Consider the following 23,244-nt stretch of genomic DNA (forward strand, 5'->3'; position numbering starts at 1 on the left):
ACAAGAGCAAGGGAAGGAGTAGCACTACTCCTGGAACAGGAGTTGTTGGAGTATGTGATAGAGTGTAAGAAAGTAAATTCTAGATTGATATGGGTAAAACTGAAAGTTGATGGAGAGAGATGGGTGATTATTGGTGCATATGCATCTGGGCATGAGAAGAAAGATCATGAGAGGCAAGTGTTTTGGGAGCAGCTGAATGAGTGTGTTAGTGGTTTTGATGCACAAGACCGGGTTATAGTGATGGGTGATTTGAATGCAAAGGTGAGTAATGTGGCAGCTGAGGGAATAATTGGTATACATGGGGTGTTCAATGTTGTAAATGGAAATGGTGGAGAGCTTGTAGATTTATGTGCTGAAAAAGGACTGGTGATTGGGAATACCTGGTTTAAAAAGCGAGATATACATAAGTATACGTATGTAAGTAAGAGAGATGGCCAGAGAGCGTTATTGGATTACGTGTTAATTGATAGGCGCGCGAAAGAGAGACTTTTGGATGTTAATGTGTTGAGATGTGCAAATGGAGGGATGTCTGATCATTATCTTGTGGAGGCGAAAGTGAAGATTTGTAGGGGTTTTCAGAAAAGAAGAGAGAATGTTGGGGTGAAGAGAGTGGTGAGAGTAAGTGAGCTTGGGAAAGAGACTTGTGTGAGGAAGTACCAGGAGAGACTGAGTACAGGATGGGGAAAGGAGAGAACAAAGGAGGTAAGGGGAGTGGGGGAGGAATGGGATGTATTTAGGGAAGCAGTGATGGCTTGCGCAAAAGATGCATGTGGCATGAGAAGCGTGGGAGGTGGGCAGATTAGAAAGGTTAGTGAGTGGTGGAATGAAGAAGTAAGATTGTTAGTGAAAGAGAAGAGAGAGGCATTTGGACGATTTATGCACGGAAAAAATGCAAATGAGTGGGAGATGTATAAAAGAAAGAGGCAGGAGGTCAAGAGAATGGTGCAAGAGGTGAAAAAGAGGGCAAACGAGAGTTGGGGTGAGAGAGTATCATTAAATTTTAGGGAGAATAAAAAGATGTTCTGGAAGGAGATAAATAAAATGCGTAAGACAAGGGAGCAAATGGGAACTTCAGTGAAGGGGGCTAATGGGTAGGTGATGACAAGTAGTAGTGATGTGAGAAGGAGAAGGAGTGAGTATTTTGAGGGTTTGTTGAATGTGTTTGATGATAGAGTGGCAGATATAGGGTGTTTTGGTCGAGGTGGTGTGCAAAGTGAGAGGGTTAGGGAAAATGATTTGGTAAATAGAGAAGAGGTAGTTAAAGCTTTGCGGAAGATGAAAGCGGCAAGGCAGCATGTTTGGATGGTATTGCAGCGAAATTTATTAAAAAATGGGGTGACTGTATTGTTGACTGGATGGTAAGGTTATTTAATGTTTGTATGATTCATGGTGAGGTGCCTGGGGATTGGCAGAATGCTTGCAAAGTGCCATTGTACGAAGGCAAAGGGGATAAAAGTGAGTGCTCAAATTACAGAGGTATAGTTTGTTGAGTATTCCTGTTAAATTGTATGGGAGGGTATTGATTGAGAGGGTGAAGGCATGTACAGAGCATCAGATTGAGGAAGAGCAGTGTGGTTTCAGAAGTGGTAGAGGATGTGTGGATCAGGTGATTGCTTTGAAGAATGTATGTGAGAAATACTTAGAAAAGCAAATGGATTTGTATGTAGCATTTATGGATCTAGAAGAGGCATATAATAGAGTTGATAGAGATGCTCAATGGAAGGTATTAAGAATATATGGTGTGGGAGGCAAGTTGTTAGAAGCAGTGAAAAGTTTTTATCGAGGATGTAAGGCATGTGTACGTGTAGGAAGAGAGGAAAGTGATTGGTTCTCAGTGAATGTAGGTTTGCGGCAGGGGTGTGTGAGGTCTCCATGGTTGTCTAATTTGTTTATGGATGGGGTTGTTAGGGAGGTGAATGCAAGAGTTCTGGAAAGAGTGGCAAGTATGCAGTCTGTTGTGGATGAGAGAGCTTGTGAAGTGAGTCAGTTGTTGTTCGCTGATGATACAGCGCTGGTGGCTGATTCATGTGAGAAACTGCAAAAGCTGGTGACTGAGTTTGGTAAAGTGTGTGAAAGAAGAAAGTTGAGAGTAAATGTGAATAAGAGCAAGGTTATTAGGTACAGTAGTTTTGAGGGTCAAGTCAACTGGGAGGTAAGTTTGAATGGAGAAAAACTGGAGTAAGTGAGGTGTTTTAGATATCTAGGAGTGGATTTGGCAACGGATGAAACCATGGAAGCGGAAGTGAATCATAGGGTGGGGGAGGGGGCGAAAATTCTGGGAGCCTTGAAGAATGTTTGGAAGTCGAGAACATTATCTCGGAAAGAAAAATGGGTATGTTTGAAGGAATAGTGGTTCCAACAATGTTGTATGGTTGCGAGGCATAGGCTATGGATAGAGTCGTGCGCAGGAGGATGGTTGTGCTGGAAATGAGATGTTTGAGTACAATATGTGGTGTGAGGTGGTTTGATCGAGTAAATAATGTAAGGGTAAGAGAGATGCGTGGTAATAAAGAGTGTGGTTGAGAGAGAATGGAGTGAGGAAAGACTGACCAAGAGGATATATGTATCAGAGGTGGAGGGAACGAGGAGAAGTGGAAGACCAAATTGGAGGTGGAAAGATGGAGTGAAAAAGATTTTGAGTGATCGGGGCCTGAACATGCAGGGGGGTGAAAGGCGTGCAAGGAATAGAGTGAATTGGAATGATGTAGTATACCGGGATCGACGTGCTGTCAATGGATTCAACCAGGGCATGTGAAGCGTCGGGGGTAAACCATGGAAATTTCTGTGAGGCGTGGATGTGGAAAGGGAGCTGTGGTTTCGATGCATTATTACATGACAGCTAGAGACTGAGTGTGAACGAATGTGGCCTTTGTTGTCTTTTCCTAGCGCTACCTCGCACACATGAGGGGGGAGGGGGTTGTTATTCCATGTGTGGCGAGGTGGCGATGGGAATAAGTAAAGGCAGACAGTATGAATTATGTACATGTGTATATATGTATATGTCTGTGTGTATATATATGTATACGTTGAGATGTATAGGTATGTACATTTGCGTGTGTGGACGTGTATGTATATACACGTGTATGTGGGTGGTTTGGGCCATTGTTTCGTTTGTTTCCTTGCGGTACCTCGCTAACGCGGGAGACAGCGACAAAGGAATATATATATATATATATATATATATATATATATATATATATATATATATATATATATATATATATATATATATATTTGTCGAGGTGGTGTGCAAAGTGAGAGGGTTAGGGAAAATGATTTGGTAAACAGAGAAGAGGTAGTAAAAGCTTTGCGGAAGATGAAAGCCGGCAAGGCAGCAGGTTTGGATGGTATTGCAGTGGAATTTATTAAAAAAGGGGCGACTGTATTGTTGACTGGTTGGTAAGGTTATTTAATGTATGTATGACTCATGGTAAGGTGCCTGAGGATTGGCGGAATGCGTGCATAGTGCCACTGTACAAAGTCAAAGGGGATAAGAGTGAATGCTCAAATTACAGAGGTATAAGTTTGTTGAGTATTCCTGGTAAATTATATGGGAGGGTATTGATTGAGAGGGTGAAGGCATGTACAGAGCATCAGATTGGGGAAGAGCAGTGTGGTTTCAGAAGTGGTAGAGGATGTGTGGATCAGGTGTTTGCTTTGAAGAATGTATGTGAGAAATACTTAGAAAAGCAAATGGATTTGTATAAAGCATTTATGGATCTGGAGAAGGCATGTGATAGAGTTGATAGAGATGCTCTGTGGAAGGTATTAAGAATATATGGTGTGGGAGGCAAGTTGTTAGAAGCAGTGAAAAGTTTTTATCGAGGATGTAAGGCATGTGTACGTGTAGGAAGAGAGGAAAGTGATTGGTTCTCAGTGAATGTAGGTTTGCGGCAGTGGTGTGTGATGTCTCCATGGTTGTTTAATTTGTTTATAGATGGGGTTGTTAGGGAGGTGAATGCAAGAGTTTTGGAAAGAGGGGCAAGTATGAAGTCTGTGTGGGATGAGAGAGCTTGGGAGTGAGTCAGTTGTTGTTCGCTGATGATACAGCGCTGGTGGCTGATTCATGTGAGAAACTGCAGAAGCTGGTGACTGAGTTTGGTAAAGTGTGTGAAAGAAGAAAGTTAAGAGTAAATGTGAATAAGAGCAAGGTTATTAGGTACAGTAGGGTTGAGGGTCAAGTCAATTGGTAGGTAAGTTTGAATGGAGAAAAACTGGAGGAAGTAAAGTGTTTTAGATATCTGGGAGTGGATCTGGCAGCGGATGGAACCATGGAAGCGGAAGTGGATCATAGGGTGGGGGAGGGGGCGAAAATTCTGGAAGCCTTGAAAAATGTGTGGAAGTCGAGAACATTATCTCGGAAAGCAAAAATGGGTATGTTTGAAGGAATAGTGGTTCCAACAATGTTGTATGGTTGCGAGACGTGGGCTATGGATAGAGTTGTGCGCAGGAGGATGGATGTGCAGGAAATGAGATGTTTGAGTACAATATGTGGTGTGAGGTGGTTCGATCGAGTAAGTAACGTAAGGGTAAGAGAGATGTGTGGAAATAAAAAGAGCGTGTTTGAGAGAGCAGAAGAGGGTGTTTTGAAATGGTTCGGGCACATGGAGAGAATGAGTGAGGAAAGATTGACCAAGAGAATATATGTGTCTAAGGTGGAGGGAACGAGGAGAAGAGGGAGACCAAATTGGAGGTGGAAAGATGGAGTGAAAATGATTTTGTGTGATCGGGGCCTGAACATGCAGGAGGGTGAAAGGAGGGCAAGGAATAGAGTGAATTGGAGCGATGTGGTATACCGGGGTTGACGTGCTGTCAGCGGATTGAATCAAGGCATGTGAGGCGTCTGGGGTAAACCATGGAAAGCTGTGTAGGTATGTATATTTGCGTGTGTGGACGTATGTATATACATGTGTATGGGGGGGGGGGGCCATTTCTTTCGTCTGTTTCCTTGCGCTATCTCGCAAACGCGGGAGACAGCGACAAAAAAAAAAAAAAAAAATATATATATATATATATATATATATATATATATATATATATATATATATATATATATATATATATACATATATGCATTTATCTATTCATCATACTTAATCGCCGTGAACCGCGTTAGCGAGGTAGCGCAAGGCAACAGACGAGGAATGGCCTAACCAACCCACATACACAATTATATACTCAAAGGCCCACACACGCACATATACATTTCTCCTTATACATACATATACATACACAGACATATACATATATACACATGTACATATTCATACTTGCTGCCTTCATCGAGGTAGCGCAAGGAAAGTCTCTAGCTGTCCTGTGTAATGCACCGAAACCACAGCTCCCTTTGCACATCCAGGCCCCACAGACCTTTCCAAGGTTTACCCTAGAGGCTTCATATGGTCTGGTTCAATCCAATGATAGCACTTCGACCCCGGTATACCACATGTCCAAACCATTTCAACTCGCCCTATTCTGCTCTCTCAACCACACTCTTTTTATTACCACACATCTCTCTTACCCTTTCATTACTTACCTGATCAAACCACCTCACACCCCATATTGTCTTTAAACATTTTATTTTCAACACATCCTCCTTCCTCTGCACAACCCTATCTATATCCCATCCTTTGCAGTAATATAACATTGTTGGAATCACTGTTCCCTCAAACATACCCATTTTTGCTCTCCGAGATAACGTTCTCGCCTTCCACACATTCTTGAATGCTCCCAGACCCTTCGCTCCCTCTCCCATCCTGTGACTCACTTCCGCTTCCATGGTTCCATCCGCTGCTAAATGTACTCCCAGATATCTAAAACACTTCACTTCCTCCAGTTTTTCTCCATTCAAACTTACCTCCCAATTGACTTGACCCTCAACCCTACTGTACCTAATAACCTTGCTCTTATTCACATTTACTCGCAGCTTTCTTGTTTCACACACTTTACCAAACTCACTCTCCAGCTTCTGCATGTATGATATATGCATAGAACCGCTAGGAAAATGAAAAACGATGAGTTACCAAGTGCGCTTTCGTGTAATGATCACATAGGGGAGATACAAGATTGAGAGAGAAGACGTAGAACAGTCAGTTGATATACAAGGAAGAGACGTAGCTAAGATGCCATTTGTAAACAAGTGTTACTGGATGATTGGTGTTCGTTTTGGTGTCATTTGTGTCTGGCGTCATGCATGTTATAAGATCTTTGATATGTGGACAAGAAAGGGAACTGTTTAAAAATTTTGCCTACGACAAAGCTATTCAGTTTATACAGATCTTCGCTAATATTAATGTTACTATTCTTTGTGTATTTGTATACACCTTCGCAAATATCAAGGTTACGATTCTTTGTGTATTCGATAATAGAAGATTCATTTATATTTTTCGTGGTAAAGTGTTACAGTTGATAACTGAATTGGCGTTACTCCAGTCAATACAATGATCACAATTTGTAAGATTGATTGAAGCAAAGCATCTGATTTTTGTCATTTTCTTATGTTATATTCATGTTGCTAAAACTAACATAAAGATCTTTACTATTCTGCCTAACATAAAACAAATTACACTTTTTACATGGTTTTCTGTAAACACAGCCAACAGAATTTTCTTGTTAGTTTCTGATTAAAATATTCTTTATAGTATTGTAATTGTTGAAAGCTACATTTACATTAAAGGATTTAAGCAATCTGGGAAGTAACGTATAATTATCACTAAAAGAGAGAGCTAAAAGATTCTCGGTATCAAGGAGAGGTTTCGGTTCAACAGTATAAAATGATTTCTTTTGCCAACTTAAGGGATTTATCAATGAAAGATCTAGGATACTTTAATTGAATCAAATAAAAAATATATTATCTCAAACTTACCGTCAATAACTTCCGGATATTCCCTAGTGCATTACGTTTATTTAATTTCCTCTTACTCTTGATAAGACATTACTTTGAGATGTAACTTGACATCCGTAAGATACTCTTTAGATTTCAGTATTAACGATTTTCTTTTAGGAATTACGATTTACAGAGTTATCGCCGAAATTTGAGTATGAAATGGGAAAAGGAATGAAGGCTAACGTTGAGGAAGATAAAGATGGTGCTATCATAACATAGTGGGAGGGAAAATTTTACATATTGTTCCTACAAAGAGACCGATGTTGCCTCATACATTTAACAAATGAATATTATGCGTTATTACTGGGTTGTTTGGTCTGAGATGTGACTAACAGATACCTTGGTTCCATGAGCCCAATATTTATGACTTTATCCTACTGAGGGTCATCCTTCACAGATCAAAGATCATAAGTAAATTTTTTTTTATCATAGAATTCGTTAGAACTGGCTTACTGAGGAAGAACACTTACATTCATTGGTAAAAGTTGATATTTTCATCTAATACAAATGTGCCAGTGGCAATATGACCAATCCATCTTCGTTCTTTATTAACAACAAAAGAATATTGCCAGAGCATTCGATATAAAGGATCGAACTGACCCGTTAACAGTTACCATAGGCAATATACATACTGGGAGAGCACATAGGTCTTAGAATTATGGTTGATATCTATAGGTGTTCAAAATTTTTCAGGTGATGTTTGAAAGTTGACGTTGACAACCTTAATGAGTCTGGCAGTTGAGAGTCCTAAGTTCAGCTCACTAACGAACCTATGAATAATGACATTTGGCAGCCATGCCGACGGAACTGGTAGAATCAGTCATTTCTTGGTAAGAATTATTAAAAAAATTCTGATTTCTTCTTACGGGCAAGTGATTAAACACAGGTGAGTTTTATACTTAAGTGCAAACGTATGACTAAATGTCACTGAACATGTTCTTTATATGCATACTATCTAGCAATCATTGGATGTAATAGTAAGCACTGACTAAACTGGTGTGTTGTTAAAGCCTTCACCACCACAGTTTGAACGTCATAGATGTATGGTAACTGGTTAACAATGTATACTTAAAACTACGTCGAGTGAAATTTTCGCTATGAATCTTATGTAACGCTTCTCTAGATCAAAGTATTCAGCTCACCTTGCCTCCTGATATGCAGTATTGCCGAATAAACAATGAATTTGAATGAACTTGGTGGAAGCATTTATACTGAAGGAACAACACTTTATATAAGAGTCCACGTGTGGCCACATGTTAGCTCTCCCAGCGGTATCAGTTGATGACTTGTGAGTCCATGTGTTCCTGAGTGATAATGTGATAGTCTCGTCTTACCAGTGGAAGGCGTATCTGGGTCACGATGATGAACAAACTGGTGTGTGAAGGTGACAGAGGCAGGTTATGGGCGTTTAGACTGTGAAGGTGATGGGAGAAAGTTATGGATATTTTGTGGGTTTGAAGGTGATAGAAAAAGGTAAAAGACGTTCTTTATTGGGAGTGAAGGTGATAGAAGAAAGCTATATACGTTCTTTGGGTGTGAGAGTGATGAGGTTGTATATGTTCTTTGGTTGTGAAAGTGATAAGGTTACAAACATTCTTTAGTTGTGAAAGTGATAAAGTTATAGACATTCTTTGGTTGTGAAAGTGATAAGGTTATAGATATTCTTTACGTGTGAAAATGACAGAAGAATATATACGTGCTTTTGGTGTAAAAGTTGTGGGAGAAGGCTATAGACGCTCTGTGGGTGTGAAGGTGATAGAAGGTTCTAGATTTTTTTGAATGTGAAGGTGAAGGAAGAAGGTTTTGGCGTTGTATGTTTGTGAAAGAGATGAAAAAAGATTGTAGACGTGATTTAGGTCTGAAGGTAATGGAAAAAGATCATAAACGTTTTGTGGGTGAGAAGATAATGAGGGAATATTATAGACGTTCTTTAGGTAAGACAATGATGGAAGAACGAATAGACGTTCTTTGACTATGAAGGTGATGAAACAAGGTTATGGACGTTCTGAAGGTGATGGAAGAAGGTTATATATACGTTTTGAGGTGTATGAGTAATGGTAGAAGATTATGGACATCTAATGGGTGTGAAGGTGATGGAAAAAAAATTATGGGCGTTCTTTGGATATGAGGGTGACCGGAGAAGGTTATAGGCGTTCTTTTAGTACAAAAGTGATGGAGGAGGGTTAGGGTAGATGAGGGCGTCTGGGTTAGATAAAGAAGATACTTGTTTTGAGAAGAGTAGAATGACTCAGGCAATTTGTTTCTCATGAGAATGAACGTAAACAACACAAAAAATGCCCGAGTGACTGATAGCAGGAGGAGGAGCAGGAGGGTGAGTGACAGTTTGTTCACAGGTGATTGTTACAAGGAATATTCGTGAGTTACGGTGGTGGATAATATTCATTTGGCAATGAATCTTGTGTGTGACGTTCACGTGCAACAGATGTGTGGGAGAGTGACGGGATGAATGTTGTTGTTGTGTGACGGTGAGGAAGAATCAGCTTGCGTCACAATACCAAGTGACAGAAGCTCAGCAAGTTGTTTCCTGAACTATATTCCTGAAGCTTAGATAATGAGGAGAGAGAGAGAGAGAGAGAGAGAGAGAGAGAGAGAGAGAGAGAGAGAGAGAGAGAGAGAGAGAGAGAGAGAGAGAGAGAGAGAGAGAGAGAGAGAGAGAGAGAGAGCCTCCGGCGCCTTTGTCCAGTACACGTACTTGGTCGTGTTCTAGAAAATTCATGGTTGTTTATCTTCGACTGACGCTGCTTTACTTACTATAGTGAAGAATGAGATTATAAGGTGTAGTGCAGAACTCATATACGAAGTTCTAGGACCAACAGGCGGTATGAAACAATAGTACTGGAATTCTGGGTGTAGATTAGAATTATGGAACAGAAAAACATTATTGTATGATACTCCTTCATGAGAACATTGCCAGTGAAGTAAAGAATTTGTTTCTCAAGTACACACACACACACACACACACACACACACACACACACAAACACACATACAAACACACCTAGCCTAGACTTGTGTGTGTGTGTGTGTGTGTGTGTGTGTGTGTGTGTGTGTGTGTGTGTGTGTATGTGTGTGTGTGTGCATACACACATAGAAAAGACATGGTACATACATATAAGGTCAGATGATGAGGCAGCACGAGTGTAAAACTTTCTCTCCGTAACACACAAATAACAAACCACAAACAGAACTTCCACACGACAACCATGACCAGTGAGTGAGGTGCGCTACTGCCACCTGGGAGGATTACCCGTGGCTGAGCAGTCAACTAGCAACGTGTGGTCCAGAATTTATGTCTTTCTTCTGCCTCTTTGTTCTGTTTTCATTGCTAGTCCCATCCCGTTGTTTGATCCCTCTCGTTCCTTGTCTGCTCACGTCCCTTGTCCCTGATCCTTCCATTTCCTCTGCCTACTCTAGGTGGGTGAATTAGGTGAGGTAACTGTGCTACTGTAGCCTGTTTTACACCTATTACACTCGGTCAGTATCTATGCATATAGGTGAACTGCATCCGAACATGTATTAATGTACCTGTAGCGTGTACCTTACTTATACATATAATGTAACTGTAGAGATATTATACTTGTACATGTGTCGTACATGCAAGTTTATTCTACTTCTTTGATTTTGTCTATTGGGACGCTGCGTGACCTTTGTATAAACTTCTCACTGCTTCTAGCAACTTACCTCCCACCCCGATACTCTGAAGACTTTCCACAAAGCATCTCTATCAACCCTATCGTATGCCTTCTCCAGATCCATAAATGCTACATACAAATACATCTGTTTTTCTAAGTATTTCTCACATACATTCTTCAAAGCAAACACCTGATCCACACGTCCTCTACCACTTCTAAAACCACATTGCTCTTCCCAAATCTGATGCTCTGTACATGCCTTTACCCTCTCAATCAATCCATCCCATAAAATTTCCCAGGAATGCTCGACAAACTTATGCCTCTGGAATTTGAACACTCACCTTGTTCCCTTTTGCCTTTGTACACTGGCACTATGCATGCATTCCGCCAATCCTCAGGCATTTCACCATAATCCACACATACACTGAATATCCTTGCTAACCAATCAACAACACAGCAATACCATCCAAACTCGCTGCTTTGCCGGCTTTCATCTTCCGCAACGCTTTTAGTACCGCTTTTCTGTTTACCAAACCATTCTCCCTAACCCTCTCATTTCGCACGCCACCAAACCAAAACACCCTATATCTGCCACTCTATCATCAAATACATTCAACAAACCTTCAAAATACTCACTACATCTCCTCACATCACCACTACTTGTTATTTCCGCCCCATTTAAATGTTCCCATTTGTTTTCTTGTCTTACGCACTTTATTAACCTCCTTCCTAAACATCTTTTTATTCTCCCTAAAATTTGATGATACTCTCTAACCCAAACTCTCATTTGCCCTCATTCTCACCTCTTGAACTTTTCTCTTGACCTCCTTCTGCTTTCTTTAATACAACTCCCAGTCACTTGCACTTCTTTCCTGCAAAAATCGTCAAAACGCCTCTCTCTTCTCTTTCACTTATAATCTTACTTCTTCAACCCACCACTCACTACCCTTTCTAATCTGCCCACCTCTCACCTTTCTCATGCCACATGCATCTTTTGCGCAAGCCATCACTGCTTCCCTAAATACATCCCATTCCTCCCTCACTCCCCTTACATCATTTACTCTCACCTTTTTCCATTCTGCCCTCAATCTCCTCTGGTACTTCCTCACATAAGTCTCCTTTCCAAACTCATCTACTCTCACCTCTCTCTTTTCCCCAACAGTCTCTCTTCTTTTCTGAAAACCTCTACAAATCTTAACCTTCGCCTAAACAAGATAGTGATCAGACATCCCTCCAGCTGCCCCTCTCAGAACATTCACATCCAAAAGTCTCTCTTTTACATGCTTATCAATTAGCACGTAATCCAATAATGCTCTTTGACCATCTCTCCTACTCACATATGTATGGATATGTATATCTTTTTAAACCAAACATTCCCAATCACCAGTCCCTTTCAGCATACAAATGCGCAAGTTCTTCACTCTTTCCTTTTACAAAACTTATCACCCCATGTACACCAATCATACCCTCAGCTGCCACATTACTCACCTTCGCATTCAAATCACCCATTGCTATAACCCGGTCTCGTGCATCAAAGCTGCTAACGCACTCACTCAGCAGCTCCATAAAATACTTGCCTATCATGATCTTTCTTCTCATCACCAGGTGCATAGGCACCAATAATCACCCATCTCTCTCAATCCACTTGCAGTTTTACCCACATCATTCTAGAATATACTTTTTTATACTCGCCTTCTACGATACGCGTGAAATACGTGGGAAGTATTCTATATATATATATATATATATATATATATATATATATATATATATATATATATATATATATATATATATATATATATATATATATAAATATTATACTTTGTGGCTGTCTCCCGCGCTAGCAAGGTAGCGCAAGGAAACAGACGAAAGAACGGCCCAATCCTCCCACATCCACATGTATATACATACACTTCCACACGAGCACATATACAACCCTATTCATTTCAACATATACATATATGTAAATACACAGACATACATACACATGTACATAATTCATACCTGCTGCCTTTATTCATTCACGTCGCCACTAATCCACACATGAAATGACAACCCCCTACCCCCGCATGCGCTCGAGTTAGCGCAAGGAAAAGACAACAAAGGCCACATTCGTTCACACTCAGTCTCTAGCTGTCATGTATAATGCACCGAAACACAGCTCCCTTTAGCCATCTAGGCCCCACAAAACTTTCCATTGTTTACCCCCGACGCTTCACATGCCCTGGTTCAATCCATTGACAGCATGTCGACCCCGGTATACCACATCGTTCCAATTCACTCTATTCCTTGCACGCCTTTCAACCTCCTGCATGTTCAGGCCCCGATCGCTCAAAATCTTTTTCACTCCGTCCTTCCACCTCAAATTTGGTCTCCCACTTCTCCTCGTTCCCTCCACCTCTGACACATATATCCTCTTGGTCAATCTTTCCTCATTCATTCTCTCCATGTGACCAAACCATTTCAAAACACCCTCTTCTGCTGTCTCAACCACACTATTCTTATTACCACATATCTCTCATATCCTTTCATTTCTCATTGGATCAAATCACCTCACACCATATATTGTCCTCAAACATCTCATTTCTAACAAATCCACCCTCCTCCGCACAACCCTATCTATAGCCCACGCCTCGGAACCATATAACATTGCTGGAACCACTATTCCTACAAACATACCCATTTTTGCTTTCCAAGATAACGTTCTCGACTTCCACACATTCTTCAAGGCTCCCAGAACTTTCGTCCCCTCCCCCACCCTGTGACTCACTTCCGCTTCCATGGTTCCATCCGCTGCTAAATCCACTCCCAGATATCCAAAACACTTCACTTCATCCAGTTTCTCTCCATTCAAACTTACCTCCCAATTGACTTGTCCCTCAACCCCACTGTACCTAATAACCTTCCTCTTATTCATGTTTATTTTCAGCTTTCTTCTTTCAAACACTTTACCAAACTCAGTCACCAGCTTCTGCAGTTTCTCACCCGAATCAACCACCAGCGTTGTATCATTAGCAAATGACAACTGACTCGCTTCCCATGCTCTCTCATTCACAACAGACTGCATACTTGCCCCTCTCTCCAAAACTCTTCCATTCACCTCCCTAACAACCCCATCCATAAACAGATTAAACAACCTTCACGCACCCCTGCCGTAAACCTACAATCACTGAGAACCAATCACTTTCCTCTCTTCCTACTCGTGCACATGCCTAACATCCTCGATAAAACATTTCACTGCTTCTAGCAACTTGCCTCCTACACCATATATTTTTAGCACTTTCCAAAGAGTATCCCTATCATCTCTGTCATATGCCTTCTCCAGATCCATAAATGCTTAATACAAATCCATATGTTTTTCTAAGTATTTCTCGCATACATTTTTGAAAGCAAACACGTGATCCACGCATTCTCTACAACTTCTGAAACCAGACCGATCTTCCCAGTCTGATGCTCTGTACATGCCTTCACCCTTTCAGTTAATACCCTCCCATATAATTTACCAGGAGTACTGAACAAACTTATATCTCTGTAATTTGCACACTCACTTTTATCCCCTTTGCCCTTGTACAATGGCACTAGGCATGCACTCTGCCAATCATCAGGCACCTCACCATGAGCCATACATATATGGGAGAAAGAATACTTCCCATGCATTCCTCACGTGTCCTAGAAGGCGACTAATGGGGACGGAAGCGGAGGGGGGGGATTCTATAAACCCTCCACTCCTTGTTTTTGAACTTTCTAAAAGGGGGAACAGAGGGAGTCACGTGGGGAGTGCTCATCATCGAAGGCTCAGATTTGGGCGTCTAAATGTGTGTGGATGTATCCAAGTTGAGAATAGGTAGTAAGTTTGAGGAAAGGAACCTGGATGTTTTGGCTCGGAGTGAAACGAAATTCAAGGTAAAGGGAAAGAGTGGTTTGGGAATGTCTTGGGAGTAGAGTCAGGGGTTAGGGAGACAAAGAGAGCGAGGGAAGGAGTAGCACTACTTAAACAAGAGTGGTGGGAGTACGTGATAGAGTGTAAGAAAGTAAACTCTAGATTGATATGGGTAATACTGAAAGTGGATGGAGAGAGATGGGCGATTATTGGTGCATATGCACCTGGGCATGAGAAAAAGATCATGAGAGGCAGGTGTTTTGGGAGCAGCTGAGTGAGTGTATTAGTAGTTTTGATGCACGAGACCGGGTTATAGTGATGGGTGATTTGAACGCAAAAGTGAGTAATGTGGCAGATGAAGGAATAATTGGTGTATATGGGGTGTTCAGTGTTGTAAATGAAAACGGTGAATAGGTTGTAGATTTATGTGCTGAAAGAGGACTGGTGATTGGGAATACCTGGCTTAAAAGGAGACATATACATAAGTACACGTATGTAAGTAGGAGAGGTGGGCAGAGAGCGTTATTGGATTACGTGTTAATTGATAGGCGCGCGAAAGAGAGACTTTTGGATGTTAATGTGCTGAGAGGTGCAACTGAAAGTGAAGATTTGTAGAGGTTTTCAGTAAAGAAGAGATAATGTTGGGGTGAAGAGAGTGGTGAGATTAAGTGATCTTGGGAAGGAGACTTGTGTGAGGAAGTACCAGGAGAGACTGAGTACAGAATGGAAAAAAGGTGAGAACAAAGGACTTAAGGGGAGTGGAGAAGGAATGGGATGTATTTAGGGAAGCAATGATGGCCTGTGGAAAAGATGCTTGTGGCATGAGAAGCGTGGGAGGTGGGCAGATTAGAAAGAGTAGCAAGTGGTGGGATGAAAAAGTAAGATTATTAGTGAAAGAGAAGAGAGAGGCATTTGGACGATTTTTGCAGGGAAATAAGGCAAATGAATAAGAGACGTAAAAAAGAAAGAGACAGGAGGTCAAGAGAAAGGTGCAAGAGGTAAAAAAGAGGGTAAATGAGAGATAGGGTGAGAGAGTATCATTAAATTTTAGGGAGAATAAAAAGATGTTTTGGAAGTGCGTAATACAAGGGAACAAATGGGAACATCACTGAAGGGGGCTGCTGGGGAGGTGATGATAAATAGTGGTGATGTGAGAAGGAGATGGAGCAAGTATTTTGAAGTTGTTGAATGTTTTTGATGATAGAGTGGCAGATATATTGTGTTTTGGTCGAGATGGTGTGCAAAGTGATAGGGTTGGGGTGAATGATTTGGTAAACAGAGAAGGGGTAGTAAAAGCTTTTCGGAAGATGAAAGCCGGCAAGGCAGCCGGTTTGGATGGTACTGCAGTGGAATTTATTTAAAAAGGGGGTGACTGTATTGTTGACTTGTTTGTAAGATTATTTAATGTATATATGACTCATGATGAGGTGCCTGAGGATTGGCGGAATGCTTGCATAGTGACATTGCACAAAGGCAAAGAGGATAAGAGTGAGTGCTCAAATTACAGAAGTATAAGTTTGTTGAGTATCCATGGGAAATTATATGGGAGGGTATTGATTGAGAGGGTAGAGGTATGTACAGAGCATCAGACTGGGGAAGAGCAGTGTGGTTTCAGAAGTGGTAGAGGATGTGTGGATCAGGTGTTTGCTTTGAAGAATGTATGTGAGACAAACTTAGAAAAACATATGGATTTGTATGTAGCATTTATGGATCTGGTGAAGCCATATGATAGAGTTGATATATGGTGTGGGAGGCAAGTTGTTAGAAGCAGTGGAAAGTTTTTATCGAGGATGTAAGTCATGTGTACGTGTAGGAGAGGAAAGTGAATGGTTCTCAGTGAATGTAGGTTTGCGACAGGGGTGTGTGATGTCTCCATGGTTGTTTAATTTGTTTATGGATGGGGTTGTTAGGGAGGTGAATGCAAGAGTTTTGGAAAGAGAGGCAAGTATGCAGTGTGTTGTGGATGAGAGAGCTTGGGAAGTGAGTCAGTTGTTGTTCGCTGATGATATATAGCGCTGGTGGCTGATTCATGTGAGAAATTGCAGAAGCTGGTGACTGAGCATGTTAAAGTGTGTGAAAGAAGAAAGCTGAAAAGAAATGTGAATAAGAGGAAGGTTATTAGTATAGTAGGGTTGAGGGACAAATCAATTGGGAGGTAAGCTTGAATGGAGAAAAACTGGAGGATGCGAAGTGTTCTGGATATCTGGGAGTGGATTTGGCAGTGGATGGCACAATGGAAGCGGAAGTGAGTCATCGGGTGGGGGAGGGGGAGAAAGTTCTGAGAGCGTTGAAGAATGTTTGGAAGTCGAGAACGTTACCTTGGAAAGCAAAAATGGGTATGTTTGAAGGAATAGTGGTTACAACAATGATATATGGTTCCGAGGCGAGGGCTATAGATAGGTTTGTACGGAGGAGGGTAGATGTTCTGGAAAAGAGATGTTTGAGGACAATATGTGGTGTGAGGTGGTTTGATAGAGTAAGTAATGAAAGGGTGAGAGAGATGTGTGGTAATAAAAAGAGTGTGGTTGAGAGAGCAGAGGAGGGTGTTTTGAAATGGTTTGGTCACATAGAAAGAATGAGTGAGGAAAGATTGATACAAAGGATATATGTGTCAGAGGTAGAGGGAAGGAGGAGAAGTGGGACACCAAATTGGAGGTGGAAAGAAGGAGTGAAAAAGATTTTGAGTGATCGGGGCCTGAACATCCAGGAGGGTGAAAGGCGTGCAAGGAATAGAGTGAATTGGAACGATATGGTATACCGTGGTCGACGTGCTGACAATGGATTGAATCAGGACATATGAAGCGTCTGGGGTAAACCATGGAAAATTCTGTGGGGCGTAGATGGCTTAAGGGAGCATTGGTTTTGGTGCATTATACATGACAGCTAGAGACTGCGTTTGAACGAATGAGATCTTTGTTGCCTTTTCCTAGCGCTACGTCGTGCACATGAGGGGGGAGGGGGTTGTTATTTCATGTTTGGCGGGGTGGCGACGGGAATGAATAAGGGCAGACAGTATGAATTATGTACATGTGCACATACGTATATATATATATATATATATATATATATATATATATATATATATATATATATATATATATATATATATATATATATATATATACATATATATATATATATATATATATATATTATCCCTGGGGAAAGGGGATTAAGAATACTTCCCACGCATTCCTCACGTGTCGTACAAGGCGACTAAAGGGGATGGTAGTGGGAGGCCAGAAACCCTCCCCTCCTTGTATTTTAACTTTCTAAAAGGGGAAACAGAAGAAGGAGTCACGTGAGGAGTGCTCATCCTCCTCGAAGGCTCAGACTGGGGTGTCTAAATGTGTGTTGATGGAACCAAGATGAGAAAAAAAGGAGAGATAGGTAGTATGTTTGAGGAAAGGAACCTAGATGTTGTGGCTCTGAGTTAAACGAAGCTAAAGGGTAAAGGGGAAGAGTGGTTTGGGAATGTCTTGGGAGTAAAGTCAGGGGTTAGTGAGAGGACAAGAGCAAGGGAAGGAGTAGCACTACTCCTAAATCAGGAGTTGTGGGAGTATGTGATAGAGTGTAAGAAAGTAAATTCTAGATTGATATAGGTAAAACTGAAAGTTGATGGAGAGAGATGGGTGATTATTGGTGCATATGCACCTGGGCATGAGAAGAAAGATCACGAGAGGCAAGTGTTTTGGGAGCAGCTGAATGAGTGTGTTAGTGGTTTTGATGCACGAGACCGGGTTATAGTGATGGGTGATTTGAATGCAAAGGTGAGTAATGTGGCAGGTGAGGGAATGATTGGTATACATGGGGTGTTCAGTGTTGTAAATGGAAATGGTGAAGAGCTTGTAGATTTATGTGCTGAAAAAGGACTGGTGATTGGGAATACCTTGTTTAAAAAGCGAGATATACATAAGTATACGTATGTAAGTAGGAGAGATGGCCAGAAAGCGTTATTGGATTACGTGTTAATTGACAGGCGCGCGGAAGAGAGACTTTTGGATGTTAATGTGCTGAGAGGTGCAACTGGAGGGATGTCTGATCATCATCTTGTGGAGGCTAAGGTGAAGATTTGTATGGGTTATCAGAAAAGAAGAGTGAATGTTGGGGTGAAGAGGGTGGTGAGAGTAAGTGAGCTTGGGAAGGAGACTTGTGTGAGGGAGTACCAGGAGAGACTGAGTACAGAATGGAAAAAGGTGAGAACAATGGAAGTAAGGGGAGTGGGGGAGGAATGGGATGTATTTAGGGAATCAGTGATGGATTGCGCAAAAGATGCTTGTGGCATGAGAAGAGTCGGAGGGGGGTTGATTAGAAAGGGTAGTGAGTGGTGGGATGAAGAAGTAAGAGTATTAGTGAAAGAGAAGAGAGAGGCATTTGGACGATTTTTGCAGGGAAAAAATGCAATTGAGTGGGAGATGTATAAAAGAAAGAGACAGGAGGTCAAGAGAAAGGTGCAAGAGGTGAAAAAGAGGGCAAATGAGAGTTGGGGTGAGAGAGTATCATTAAATTTTAGGGAGAATAAAAAGATGCTCTGGAAGGAGGTAAATAAAGTGCGTGAGACAAGGGAGCAAATGGGAACTTCAGTGAAGGGCGCAAATGGGGAGGTGATAACAAGTAGTGGTGATGTGAGAAGGAGATGGAGTGAGTGTTTTGAAGGTTTGTTGAATGTGTTTGATGATAGAGTGGCAGATATAAGGTGTTTTGGTCGAGGTTGTGTGCAAAGTGAGAGGGTTAGGGAAAATGATTTGGTAAACAGAGAAGAGGTAGTAAAAGCTTTGCGGAAGATGAAAGCCGGCAAGGCAGCAGGTTTGGATGGTATTGCAGTGGAATTTATTAAAAAGGGGGTGACTGTATTGTTGACTGGTTGGTAAGGTTATTTAATGTATGTATGACTCATGGTGAGATGCCTGAGGACTGGCGGAATGCGTGCATAGTGCCATTGTACAAAGGGAAAGTGGATAAGAGTGAGTGCTCATATTACAGAGGTATAAGTTTGTTGAGTATTCCTGGTAAATTATATGGGAGGGTATTGATTGAGAGGGTGAAGGCATGTACAGAGCATCAGATTGGGGAAGAACAGTGTGGTTTCAGAAGTGGTAGAGGATGTGTGGATCAGGTGTTTGCTTTGAAGAATGTATATGAGAAATACTTAGAAAAGCAAATGGATTTGTATGTAGCATTTATAGATCTGGAGAAGGCATTTGATAGAATTGATAGAGATGCTCTGTGGAAGGTATTAAGAAGATATAGTGTGGGAGGCATGTTGTTAGAAGCAGTGAAAAGTTTTTATCGAGGATGTAAGGCGTGTGTACGTGTAGGAAGAGAGGAAAGTGGTTCTCAGTGAATGTAGGTTTACGGCAGGGGTGTGTGATGTCTCCATGGTTGTTTAATTTGTTTATGGATGGGGTTGTTAGGGAGGTGAATGCAAGAGTTTTGGAAAGAGGGGCAAGTATGAAGTCTGTTGTGGATGAGAAAGCTTGGGAAGTGAGTCAGTTGTTGTTCGCTGATGATACAGCGCTGGTGGCTGATTCATGTGAGAAACTGCAGAAGCTGGTGACTGAGTTTGGTAAAGTGTGTGAAAGAACGAAGTTAAGAGTAAATGTGAATAAGAGCAAGGTAATTAGGTACAATAGGGTTGAGGGTCAAGTCAATTGGGAGGTGGATTTGAATGGAGAGAAACTGGAGGAATTAAAGTGTTTTAGATATCTGGGAGTGGATCTGGCAGCGGATGGAACCATGGAAGCGGAAGTGGATCATAGGGTGGGGGAGGGGGCGAAAATCCTGGGAGCCTTGAAGAATGTGTGGAAGTCGAGAACATTATCTCGGAAAGCAAAAATGGGTATGTTTGAAGGAATAGTGGTTCCAACAATATTGTATGGTTGCGAGGCGTGGGCTGTGGATAGAGTTGTGCGCAGGAGGGTGGATGTGCTGGAAATGAGATGTTTGAGGACAATGTGTGGTGTGAGGTGGTTTGATCGAGTAAGTAATGTAAGGGTAAGAGAGATGTGTGGAAATAATAAGAGCGTGGTTGAGAGAGCAGAAGAGGGTGTTTTGAAATGGTTTGGGCACATGGAAAGAGTGAGTGAGGAAAGATTGACCAAGATGATATATGTGTCGGAGGATGAGGGAACGAGGAGAAGTGGGAGACCATATTGGAGGTGGAAAGATGGAGTGAAAAAGATTTTGTGTGATCGGGGCCTGAACATGCAGGAGGGTGAAAGGAGGGTAAGGAATAGAGTGAATTGGATCGATGTGGTATACTGGGGTTGACATGCTGTCAGTGGATCGAATCAGGGCATGTGAAGCGTCTGGGGTAAACCATGGAAAGCTGTGTAGGTATGTATATTTGCGTGTGTGGACGTGTATGTATATACATGTGTATGTAGGTGGGTTGTGCCATTTCTTTCGTCTGTTTCCTGACGCTACCTCGCAAACGCGGGAGACAGCGAGAAAGCAAAAAAAAGAAAAAAAAAATATATATATATATATATATATATATATATATATATATATATATATATATATATATATATATATATATATTTATATTTATTTATTATACTTTGTCGCTGTCTCCCGCGTTTGCGAGGTAGCGCAAGGAAACAGACGAAAGAAATGGCCCAACCCCCCCCATACACATGTATATACATACGTCCACACACGCAAATATACATACCTACACAGCTTTCCATGGTTTACCCCAGACGCTTCACATGCCTTGATTCAATCCACTGACAGCACGTCAACCCCGGTATACCACATCGCTCCAATTCACTCTATTCCTTGCCCTCCTTTCACCCTCCTGCATGTTCAGGCCCCGATCACACAAAATCTTTTTCACTCCATCTTTCCACCTCCAATTTGGTCTCCCTCTTCTCCTCGTTCCCTCCACCTCCGACACATATATCCTCTTGGTCAATCTTTCTTCACTCATTCTCTCCATGTGCCCAAACCACTTCAAAACACCCTCTTCTGCTCTCTCAACCACGCTCTTTCTATTTCCACAGATCTCTCTTACCCTTACGTTACTCACTCGATCAAACCACCTCACACCACACATTATCCTCAAACATCTCATTTCCAGCACATCCATCCTCCTGCGCACAACTCTATCCATAGCCCACGCCTCGCAACCATACAACATTGTTGGAACCACTATTCCTTCAAACATACCCATTTTTGCTTTCCGAGATAATGTTCTCGACTTCCACACATTCTTCAAGGCCCCCAGAATTTTCGCCCCCTCCCCCACCCTATGATCCACTTCCGCTTCCATGGTTCCATCCGCTGCCAGATCCACTCCCAGATATCTAAAACACTTTACTTCCTCCAGTTTTTCTCCATTCAAACTCACCTCCCAATTGACTTGACCCTCAACCCTACTGTACCTAATAACCTTGCTCTCATTCACATTTACCCTTAACTTTCTTCTTCCACACACTTTACCAAACTCAGACACCAGCTTCTGCAGTTTCTCACATGAATCAGCCACCAGCCCTGTATCATCAGCGAACAACAACTGACTCACTTCCCAAGCTCTCTCATCCCCAACAGACTTCATACTTGCCCCTCTTTCCAAAACTCTTGCATTCACCTCCCTAACAACCCCATCCATAAACAAATTAAACAACCATTGAGACATCACACACCCCTGCCGCAAACCTACATTCACTGAGAACCAATCACTTTCCTCTCTACCTACACGTACACATGCCTTACATCCTCGATAAAAACTTTTCACTGCTCTTAACAACTTTCCTCCCACACCATATATTCTTAATACCTTCCACAGAATATCTCTATCAACTCTATCATATGCCTTCTCCAGATCCATAAATGCTACACACAAATCCATTTGCTTTTCTAAGTATTTCTCACATACATTCTTCAAAGCAAACACCTGATCCACACATCCTCTACCACTTCTGAAACCACACTGCTCTTCCCCAATCTGATGCTCTGTACATGCCTTCACCCTCTCAATCAATACCCTCCCATATAATTTACCAGGAATACTCAACAAACTTATACCTCTGTAATTTGAGCACTCACTCTTATCCCCTTTGCCTTTGTACAATGGCACTATGCACGCATTCCGCCAATCCTCATGCACCTCATCATGAGTCATACATACATCAAATAACCTTACCAACCAGTCAACAATACAGTCACCCCCTTTTTTAATAAATTCCACTGCAATACCATCCAAACCTGCTGCCTTGCCGGCTTTCATCTTCCGCAAAGCTTTCACTACCTCTTCTCTGTTTACCAAATCATTTTCCCTAACCCTCTCACTTTGCACACAACCTCGACCAAAACACCCTATATCTGCCACTCTATCATCAAACACATTCAACAAACCTTCAAAATACTCACTCCATCTCCTCACATCACCACTACTTGTTATCACCTCCCCATTTGCGCCCTTCACTGAAGTTCCCATTTGCTCCCTTGTCTTACGCACTTTATTTACCTCCTTCCAGAACATCTTTTTATTCTCCCTAAAATTTAATGATACTCTCTCACCCCAACTCTCATTTGCCCTTTTTTTCACCTCTTGCACCTTTCTCTTGACCTCCTGTCTCTTTCTTTTATACATCTCCCACTCAATTGCATTTTTTCCCTGCAAAAATCGTCCAAATGCCTCTCTCTTCTCTTTCACTAATAATCTTACTTCTTCATCCCACCACTCACTACCCTTTCTAATCAACCCACCTCCCACTCCTCTCATGCCACAAGCATCTTTTGCGGAATCCTTCACTGATTCCCTAAATACATCCCATTCCTCCCCCACTCCCCTTACTTCCATTGTTCTCACCTTTTTT

The 23,244-nt window shown here is 41.7% G+C and overlaps 2 protein-coding genes across 2 annotated transcripts in view; both read right to left on the minus strand.

The window, feature by feature from the left end:
* Nucleotides 1-8,115, minus strand: part of LOC139749154 (apolipoprotein D-like) — a 35,066-nt gene extending 26,951 nt beyond the window's left edge. Inside the window, exon 1 of the mRNA XM_071662793.1 lies at nucleotides 8,026-8,115. The gene's annotated coding sequence lies outside the window, so the exon portion shown is untranslated. The remainder of the gene's footprint in view (nucleotides 1-8,025) is intronic.
* LOC139748900 (DNA repair endonuclease XPF-like) overlaps nucleotides 1-23,244 on the minus strand; it is a 65,527-nt gene that overhangs the window by 9,424 nt on the left and 32,859 nt on the right. The window lies entirely within an intron of this gene.

This window comes from Panulirus ornatus, chromosome 6 (assembly GCF_036320965.1).
Source record: "Panulirus ornatus isolate Po-2019 chromosome 6, ASM3632096v1, whole genome shotgun sequence".
Taxonomy (NCBI): Eukaryota; Metazoa; Arthropoda; class Malacostraca; order Decapoda; family Palinuridae; genus Panulirus; species Panulirus ornatus.